General features: G+C 43.5%; 1 pseudogene; it reads left to right on the forward strand.

The window, feature by feature from the left end:
• Positions 1 to 3,206: 3,206 nt before the first annotated feature.
• Positions 3,207 to 10,032, forward strand: part of LOC119270827 — a 57,754-nt pseudogene continuing 50,928 nt past the window's right edge.

The raw sequence follows: 10,032 nt of genomic DNA on the forward strand, positions 1-10,032 counted from the left end.
AAAGTAAGTACTATAGTAGCATGTTCCGCGCATCTCATATTGATTTGGCATTCTTGCTTATCAGTTTGATTGACCTCTATTTCTTGTAAAGTGGTTGTGGCAGGAAAAAGGGAATGATTTCTATGGATACTACGTTTGCGAGTCCATCCGCCACACGACTTGTGAGCGGGGCTACACTGACGAACAATATGAAGTACGTAAATAACAACATTCACAATTTTATTTTATTACCATCATTTGTGTTGAGTTTCATTCATTCATATATATATATATATGTGTATTGACCCCCTTCTTCAAATTAGATGTTTCGGAAGCGGGATGAACTCCTAGCACCAGCTCGCATGCGAGCAATTCAAGAGGAATTGGCGGCATTCTTTCTTGACCACGTGATCGCTGAAGACGGAGAATACTATGTGGACCATGAGTCTGTATGATTATATTTGTAAGAGATAATTATTGTATATATGTAGTCGGTAGTGTCGGATAGATATACGAGAACTTGTTGTTCGACCAATCTCTCGGAGAAGGAGAGGTGGTCGATATCACTTCTCTCTATATGCATATATGTTCATGACGATCTTCTGTTTCCTTCGTTTGCTTACTAGCTAGCTAGCGTGTCTAGTCCTCTCTATACGTATGTATAGTACGTAGCGTCGACCAAGCACGGACATAAGAGATGACACTTCTCTCTATTAATTATAGCTAGCTAACACAATATATGAAACACCTAAATTAACCCCCCAAAACCCCCAACCCTCCCCCCCCCCTTCAAAAAAAACAAAAACCCCAGTCACAGAAATGCTGACGTGTGGATGCCTATTGGTCCCGATTGGTGCCAGCAACCGGGACCAAAGGGTCTCCTGCCTGGGCTCCGCGCACAGGCCACGTGGAGGCCCATCAGTCCCGGTTCTGGATTGAACCGGGACTAAAGGGGCAGGGCATTAGTACCGACCCTTTAGTCCTGGTTCAGGAACCGGGACAAAAGGCCCTTACGAACCGGGACAACGGGCCCTTTTTCTACCAGTGATCTAGAAGTGTTGGCTATAGTATCTACAGCTCTATTTTGACTATTACTTAAGTCTTCATAAGTATAAGTTCCCTACCTCCCGATAGTAACTCTTTGATGCCCCGAACGATATGGTCAGGGCTGGAACAATCATCCTGCTTATATATGTTAAGCATTTGATTACCTTTGAGAAGTCGGTCTAGTTCACACATTGCATTTCAGTATATTGCCACCAGTCGTAGACCATCTTGAATATCAAATATACTCGCTTCATAGGCATTTTGACAGTGTGGCATGAATAGAGAAATTTTTGTGACATGCATGACATGCAAATTAATCCAACTACAAGCGCAAAATACAAGAGAAGATAATTTAAATTTGCTTGAACGTGATTACATGACTACAACATCTTTATCTGAAAGCATATGCCTACCATGACTAAGTCCAATATGCACATGTTACATCAACTAGGGGAATACATTGGATTAATTAACCAGTTTTAAGGAAAATCCAAAATAAATTTAGTGCACATTCTATATATACCTAAATAGTCGATCCTCACTAACTCTAATTCTCTCAACATGCAACTATGCCGACTCATCATGTCACCATGCATTGAAAAAAGACCCATTTTTAACATGCACCCTTCTTGCATCTCATATTCAATAAATATTCCACAACTCTACAATAATCAAGCACACTAACTTTTACGTATTGTAGTTTCAGTTCTCATATTATTGATCTAAATGGTAATATTACATACAACTAGGGCTGCAAACAAGTCGAGTTCGAGCGAGTTGGACTAGGCTCTGCTCAACTTATATTGAAACTCAAGCGAGCTCAAACTGAGTGAAACTGAAAGTCCAGTTGTAGAAAGTGGCTCGTACTCAGCTTGTAACGATCTCGAGGTAGTTTCGAGCAAAATAAGATGATTTTCAATAATCTAAGGAAATGTTTTGAACAAGATAGGCCACAACACAGCATAAGAAAACCACTATAAAATATTATTCCAATCAAAATGATGGTAATATAATTTTTTCCATGGTAGTTCAACTTATTCTCTCTCAACTGAAGAATAGTACTTAATAGTAAGAATATGAAGGTGTGATTGCTTTGAAACTTTGGCCAAAATTAACATGATATTTAACACATAGTTGACCACGTACCATATTGAGCCCTGAATTGTCTTCACTCTTAATTAATCTTCCATGTTTGCTAGTAAATAAAATGAAGAAAAATAATACAAAACATGCAAGGTAATAAATTCTCATATTCCCTTCTAATATATATCATGATTATTTAATACAATAATATTATATCCAATTATCAAGGTAAACTCAAAGCAAGCCATTGTTGGCTCGAGATCAGTTCGTTTCTCCATCGAGCTACATAACGTGTTCATACTTAGCTCATTTCTTTTTGAGTCGATCTCGAGTCGAGCAAAAAGACGAGTCAATATCAAGCGGCTCACGAGCCTCGAGTTTTCCTTGCAGCTCTACATACAACCAAATCTCATTCAAAATAACCACAACCAATTCCTGTAGCAATGCAGGGGGTAGGATCTCTAGTTTATATATGGTTTGGAGAGATTTGAGGAGGGAGAAGTTTCCCTTTTGTAGGGAAGGGGAGAGATGTTTCATTTTATGCAGTTAGATAGCAACAACCAGCAATATGAGGTCAAATTTCAATGCAATAATTATTAGACACACCGTCGTATCTTCTTGCTTCTTGACATGTGTTTTGAATTCAAAATTTGTATCTTCATATTGCATTGTATCTATTTCCTCACTTTCAATTTGTAGATTTTCTTGAAGTTTGCATATAAGGTACATAACCAAGGCTGTGTGTGGGCAACAATATACCATACGCGCCAGATATATCCTTGCTTTGTTCATGGTATGTAGTATAATTTTTCTAAAAGCCTAGGGGCATTCTCCCACCTGAACAAATTTCCATTAGGCTGCTTACACGGCCAACAGGGTCGTCGGCACAAGTGTGTGTTTAGAGCGGGAGGGAGGGAGGGGGAGGAGTTTTCAGTAATTTTTCTCCAACTTTACATGTTAGCGTCACTGAAAACTTTGCTCATTCTTGTTCGTAAGAGAAATACAAATGATCAAGATAAGGGAAAGTTGAACCTTTCAAAGATACATAGCCTTCAACTGGAAAAAAAAGTCTGTTGATCATTATGAGCATAATTGACATGGAGCGCACCGTGTGGGCACCTTGATGCTCATGCTCATATTTTGTTCTCGAAAGAAACTGCAAATAATTCAGATGAAGAAAAGTCAGGCCTTTCGAACATAAGTAACTTTGCCTTTGCATACTATTGTGCAGAGTACAGGGAGGATCGTCTCAGCAAGGTAATTTGTGCTTCAGTAGTTTAATTTATTAATTAATTAACGGTGACGTTTCAAGCTAGCCCTCTGGATGCATGTATGCATCTGTTGTGTTTAGCTCTACATAGTTTACCTGGGTGACGTGAAGCATGGACACCCCGATCACGTCGTGGCCTCGCACCATGACATGCTCACCGATCTTCCCGGAAGCAAGGAGGAGTCTGTTGCCTCTGTGGTGTACAACTACAAGCATGGCTTCTCCGGCTTTGCTGCGATGCTTACATCGGAGCAAGCAAAGCAACTTGCAGGTAGGAAGTCATCGTCGTCATGGACAACTAATTTAGTTCTCATTTCTCCTTGCATATTAAGCTCTATAATTGAGCAATTATCATGTGATGTGATGTGTGCAGAGTTTCCGGAGGTCATCAGCGTCGAGCAGAGCAAAACGCACAGCGCAACCACCACAAGGAGCTACTCCATGGAAGCAACTATGGAGAGGATTGTGTTCAGAAAAACTATGGAGACGATGTAATCATCGGGGTTGTTGACACCGGTTAGTCAACCAGTTAGTTACCACTGTTTGAACTCGTACAGTGATTGAATTGTCTCAGATCTATATATGCATCCATGTGTTTATAATTAGTTTAGTTTTGGTATTTTTTCTAGAGGGCTGAGAGATAACTATTCAGTCTTACTTACTAAATTGAGAACCGTGCGACCATTGCAAAAGAGATAAGATGAATCCCAGTGTGACGGATATTACTAGTTTGACTAAGGAACAATTATTTTTCTGCTCACTCCCATTTTAATTTGCTAACTTTTCTTCTTATATAAACCGACTAATTAATCAGGGATATGGCCGGAGTCGAGAAGCTTCAGGGATGAAGGGTACGGGCCGGTACCGTCAAGGTGGAAAGGAAAGTGTCAACTCGGGCCATATTGGGGCATCAACAACTGCGGCCGCAAGATCATCGGTGCACGGTTCTATAATGCCGGACTGACCGACGAAATCCTCAAGGCGGACTCACTCTCGCCCCGGGACCATAACGGCCATGGCACACACTGCGCGTCCACCGCGGCGGGCTCAGCCGTGGAGGCGGCCAGCTTCCACGGCCTCGCCAAAGGGGTTGCACGGGGAGGCGCCCCGCGCGCTCGCATAGCCGTGTACAAGTCCTTATGGGGCGCTCGCATGTCGGGCAATTCGGCCGATGTGTTGGCCGCCATCGACGACGCGATCTACGATGGAGTGGATGTGTTGTCGCTGTCCCTTACTGGTGGAGAGAACTCATTTGGCGCTCTGCACGCAGTTCAGAAGGGGATCACCGTGGTGTATGCAGGCGGCAACGACGGGCCCAGACCGCAGACCATCAGGAACACTTCACCATGGGCCATCACCGTTGCGGCGAGCAAGGTTGATTGGTCGTTCCCGACGGTGATCACGCTGGGAAACAAGCAACAGATACTCGTACGTATACGTATGGAACTAATAGGAAAATTAATTAGACAGAACTAAAGAATCACAAGCGTGTGTGAGCAAACTGTGTCTCTTTCTTTTTGCAGGGACAGTCTTTCTATTACCACGTACAGAACTCGTCAAGGAGTAGTTTCGCAAGTCTTGCCTTTTATGGCCCGTAAGTGGATTATAAGCTCTTTGTTGGGTTTTTGAATCTGTCGGGCAATTCTTAAGCTGATCGACTTCACTCGGGCTTGTGTGTGTGTGTGTGTGTGTCTATATATATATATATATATATATATATATATATATATATATATATATATATATATATATATATATATATATATATATATATATATATAGGTGTACCACGTACGGATGTCCTCAATGGCATGGACGTGAAAGGGATAATCCTGCTCTGCTTACCCATACAGCCAAATGATCCCGACGCGATCGCCCCACGGAACACTTTCGCAGAGGCGAAACAATACGTCCAAAATGGCGGGGGATCTGGTCTTATTTTCGCTCAATATACCACGGACGCTCTAAGTGATTGCAAAGGGATGTCCTGCGTTCTTGTGGACCTTGACACTGGGGTGAAGATAGGAAAATACATGGACGCTACCAGGTACGCAGTTTCTCTTAGTTTTCTGCCATCAGGAGTTCAACCCTTATCTTCAATGGAGAGAACCTTTTCTTTTTGTTGCGTAAGCAGCTCTCCAGTGGCGAAGATTGAACCGGCACGCACCGTTACGGGGAAAGAGATACTAGGGGCAAAAGTGGCAGACATTATCAAGCCTGACATAGCTGCACCTGGAGCCAACATCTTGGCGGCGGTGGGAGATTCCTATGTAATGTATTCCGGGACATCGATGGCGGCCCCACATGTAGCAGGAATCGTCGCGCTACTGAAAGCTTTGCACCAAGACTGGTCTCCTGCCGTCATAAAATCTGCCATCATCACCACAGGTAAAAAGCACGTAGCAGATACGAACCAACTCTGCAGAGGTAGCACATCCAAAGATTCCTAGTTCATCTATGTTTCTTTTGCATGGTGGTGAAGCCCATGTAACGGACGAGCGCGACATGCCCATACTAGCGGAAGGAGTGCTGCGGAAGATGGCAGACCCGTTTGACTATGGCGGCGGCAACATCAACCCTGACGGCGCGGCTGATCCCGGCCTGGTCTACGACATCGATCCCCGCGACTATAACAGATTCTTTGGGTGCACCATCGTCAGGAGGACGAACGTGAGTTGTGACGCGACGGCGCTACCGGCATACCACCTGAACCTGCCATCTATCGCAGTGCCTGAGCTGAGGCGCCCGATCACTGTGTGGAGGACAGTGACGAACGTCGGTGAGGCCAACTCTGTGTACCATGCAAAAGTCCAGAGCCCAGCTGGAGTCAGGATCAAGGTCGAGCCGCCAATGCTTGTGTTCGACGCCACGAACAGAGTTCATTCATTTAAGGTGAAGTTGTCGCCTATGTGGAGGCTGCAAGGGGACTACACCTTTGGCAGCATTACTTGGCGTAAGGATCAGAAGACAGTGAGGATTCCTGTTGCGGCCCGAATGACCATTCAAGATTTCTATGCGGATGTTGCATAAGTTTTCCGGGTGGAACATATGTATAGGAAATTGTGCTCTTAATCAATACTAGCATAAATAAGAAAAACAAGTAGATGCATATTCTCTATAAATGGCTCGAGGCCTTCTCCGCTATGCAAGAAATGGTATATGTAGATCCGTTAATAACCGACAGTTTTGATTCTTTAAAACAACTCGATAAATTTAGTAGATCCTTTTAGAAGGCTCAGTGGCCATATATCGGCCCTATCCTGTTTGTACAATGCGATGGCGGGCAATTCACGAACTAGCTCTAGCCTTTTCTTTTCTTGGGTATATGTAGCCTGGCATAACAAATGTGGGAGGGAACTTATGGAGCCTTTTTTCAAATGATTCAAAAAATCATATTTCCAATAAAAAGTTGTATCTGTGAAAACTTGCACATATTCTCAATGGATATGTAGATATTCATTTAAAAAAATCAATGAAGGCGCGAGATGGATTAATCCACCGTTGGCTGGTGCTTTAATACTTGTGCAAGCCATGATTTCCCAATTCTCCACCAGACCCTACGATCCGCAGCCGCCCAAACCCTACGATCCCCCGTGCAAGACCATGGTGAACGGGACGTCGTGCAAGCGCGGCCTTGCCGCCGTCGCCGCCCTCCCGGACGAGCTCTTCCAATGGGAGATCCTCGTCCGCCTGCCGGCCAAGGAGCTCCTCCGCTGCCGCTTGGTCTGCCGCTCCTGGTGCCGTCTGGCCTCCGACGCCCGCCACCGCCGCCAGCCGTCGCTCCCGCTGGTCTTCTTCCGTACCAAGGGCAATGAGTACACCGCCCACGCCGCGGTCGATGCCCTGGACATCCGGCGAACCCCCGCCGCGCGCCGGCCCGTCCTAGACTACAACTACTCTCGCCGTAACTTCACCTTGCACGCCTCCTGCGACGGCCTCATCCTCATATCTTACTCCAACCACCGCTTCTACCTCTGCAATCCAGCCACGCGTCAGTGGTGCACGCTACCGGATCTGACCGGCGGCAATGTCGTCGCCCTGTACCCTCACCACCCGTCCGGCGAGTACCGCATCCTCTACTGGAGGCGCCCAAACAACAGCGACGACAATGTTGTCTACTACTACGTCCTCACCGTGGGGAAAAAAGAGAGATGTATCGGTCTGCCGGTGGCCTCGTCGTCTATAAAGAAGGACAGGTCATGCTGGCATCTTCATGCCTGCCACCACCCGCCTGTCCTGCTACATGACTGCCTGCACTGGTACACTGTCAACGCCTTTGACGGCGAGATCATAATTTTTGATACACTGGCTGAATCATTCAGGTGGATCCAATGTCCCACAGCCTGCAGCTCAGCACAACTGCTGCAGATGGATGGTACACTCGGCATCGGCCAGATAGATGTCGGTACCATGACCGTAAAAGCATGGGTGTTGCAGGACTACAAGGTGGAGGTATGGTCATCAAAGTACTCGACTCAATTGCCGGAGAGTCAGATGCGGAGTTACCAGATGCTGAGATATGATAACTACGTCGAGTGCCTATACGGCAAGGTTGTGTCTGAGAATGGAGATATGCTGCTGATCAGTCGCAATCGTTGGTCCCAGACACTATTTCACTGTGACAGCAAGGGCGAGCTGATTGATAAATTCGTATGGAGCTACATTGATCCAAAGGTTCTTGGGCTCTGCTTCAAACAAAGCCTAGTCAGGCATGTGTTCTTCGAGAGGAAAGATGGCAAGTGTGTGAGGCTGCCACGTTTTCTTCAAGGGCTCTAGTAGGGAGAAAACGCCTACCCATTTCATGGTTATCGCTTTCTAGTTTACTCATCTATCCATTCCATGTTTAAACCATTATATGATGTCAATGTTAATCCGCGCGTGCTCACCATACTTGTTCAATTTTTCCCTTATTGGTGGCATGCTAAACTGCTGACAACAAAATCCTCTATATCTTATTATTCCGGGTCGATCAACAAGACATCGTAGGTTTTTTTTTAAAAAAATTATCAGAAGAAGCCGTAGCTTCTATTCAATGAAGTAGTAAAAAAAATGGTTTGTAACATTAGACAACGGGGCATGGCATGATAAAACAACTACAAGACTAGAATCTACAAGATGAGGAAAAGGTGTTTTAGAGAGATTTGTGATAGCTTACAAATAAGAAACTGATGATGTTTGCATGAATATTTGCCCTTCTCCTTAGTACTGAAGTACCAAGTGGTTACGGGTAGGTTCTGAATATGCATTAAAAGTGCTTTAGATCTATCATAAGAGTTCACAGGAAGAATAAGATTTCTGGCTTTTTACCCTGACTAACCGGAGGGCAGAGCAATAGAGATTACTTTGCCGCAAATATGCCAACTAATGTACTTTTAGATATTTTTGATACATAGAAAACGCTGTTCAGTTATTTAGGTGGAATTTAAGAATTATTTGGGTATCCCGTGATATTGGTACATTTGCTTTCTTCTCGCTCAACAGCTGATATTGGTACATTTGCTTTTATACTAAGTATGACATGATCCAAACCCTCCAAAAAGACGCATTTTCTGAAATAGCACCCAACAGCTTGCAATGTGATTTGTGCATCATACATAGTACAAGAACTGTGATGTGATAAAAAAAAGTCAAGACAGTGCTGAGCTGTTCCTCTTTGATTAACTTGCAAGAATATGCCGGCATTTCCCGCTGTCTGTCAGTGATTTGTCTCACTTCTTTTTACAGACCGTTTCTTATCTTAAAGCACCACATCGACACAATTTCGATGCGCCTGATCAAACAAAGAGCTTCGCGAAAAGCATAGCTATTTGTGATTTGCCGTGCATTATAGGCACTGTAAGAATAAGTAGTAAAAAAAACATCACTAATTATGATTTGTTCAGGTCAGCAGGTTGCTCTGTTCACTACTATGTTCTACAAATTTGCTCCAATCTCGTCCTGGCAGATGCTTCTTTTCTTGCTCTTGCCATGTCCTAATTCTTATGAATATTACTGTATTTGACTGACTGAACCAGGGCACACGCTTAACTATGCTTACATGATTAATAATCCAATGCTTGATTAATCTTAAGTGGTAGTACTAAACAAGTCAGCTCTAGTTCTGAGCTTCTGTGATGAGAACGAACATGTTGTTTCGCAACAAAATGACTAGAACTAGGGGACACTGGACAGAACCAATAAGTCAATAAGATGAACAAATTTCATCTGAAGCTAGACAATTCCTGGCAATCCCTGCCTTCCTCTACTGAGCTTATGTATTCCTAATCGAGAGAGAACTCCGATAGTGGGTTGTTAAAAAGTAGGTAAATTGCCAACATAAGGACTTCTCAAGCATAGGAGCAAAATATGTGGTTTTTATGGGGAAGGATCAACACAGTCAAATTTTCTTAATACCTTTATTTACTATTTTATTTTCTTAACTGAAGCATAGGAGCAAAAAAAATTGAAGTTCTAGGTTTGTCCTAAGTCAAATTTCATTAAGTTTGACAAAGTTTATATGAAAATATATCAACAATCACAACATCAAATTTGTTTTATTAGATACATCACGAAATATATTTGGTTTTTCTATAAATTTAGACAAAATTTAACAAGTTTGACTTAGCACAATTCTAGAACTTCAATTATTTTGGGCTAGAGGAAGTACTTAAGTA

This window comes from Triticum dicoccoides, chromosome 3A, assembly GCF_002162155.2.
Source record: "Triticum dicoccoides isolate Atlit2015 ecotype Zavitan chromosome 3A, WEW_v2.0, whole genome shotgun sequence".
NCBI classification, from domain to species: Eukaryota; Viridiplantae; Streptophyta; class Magnoliopsida; order Poales; family Poaceae; genus Triticum; species Triticum dicoccoides.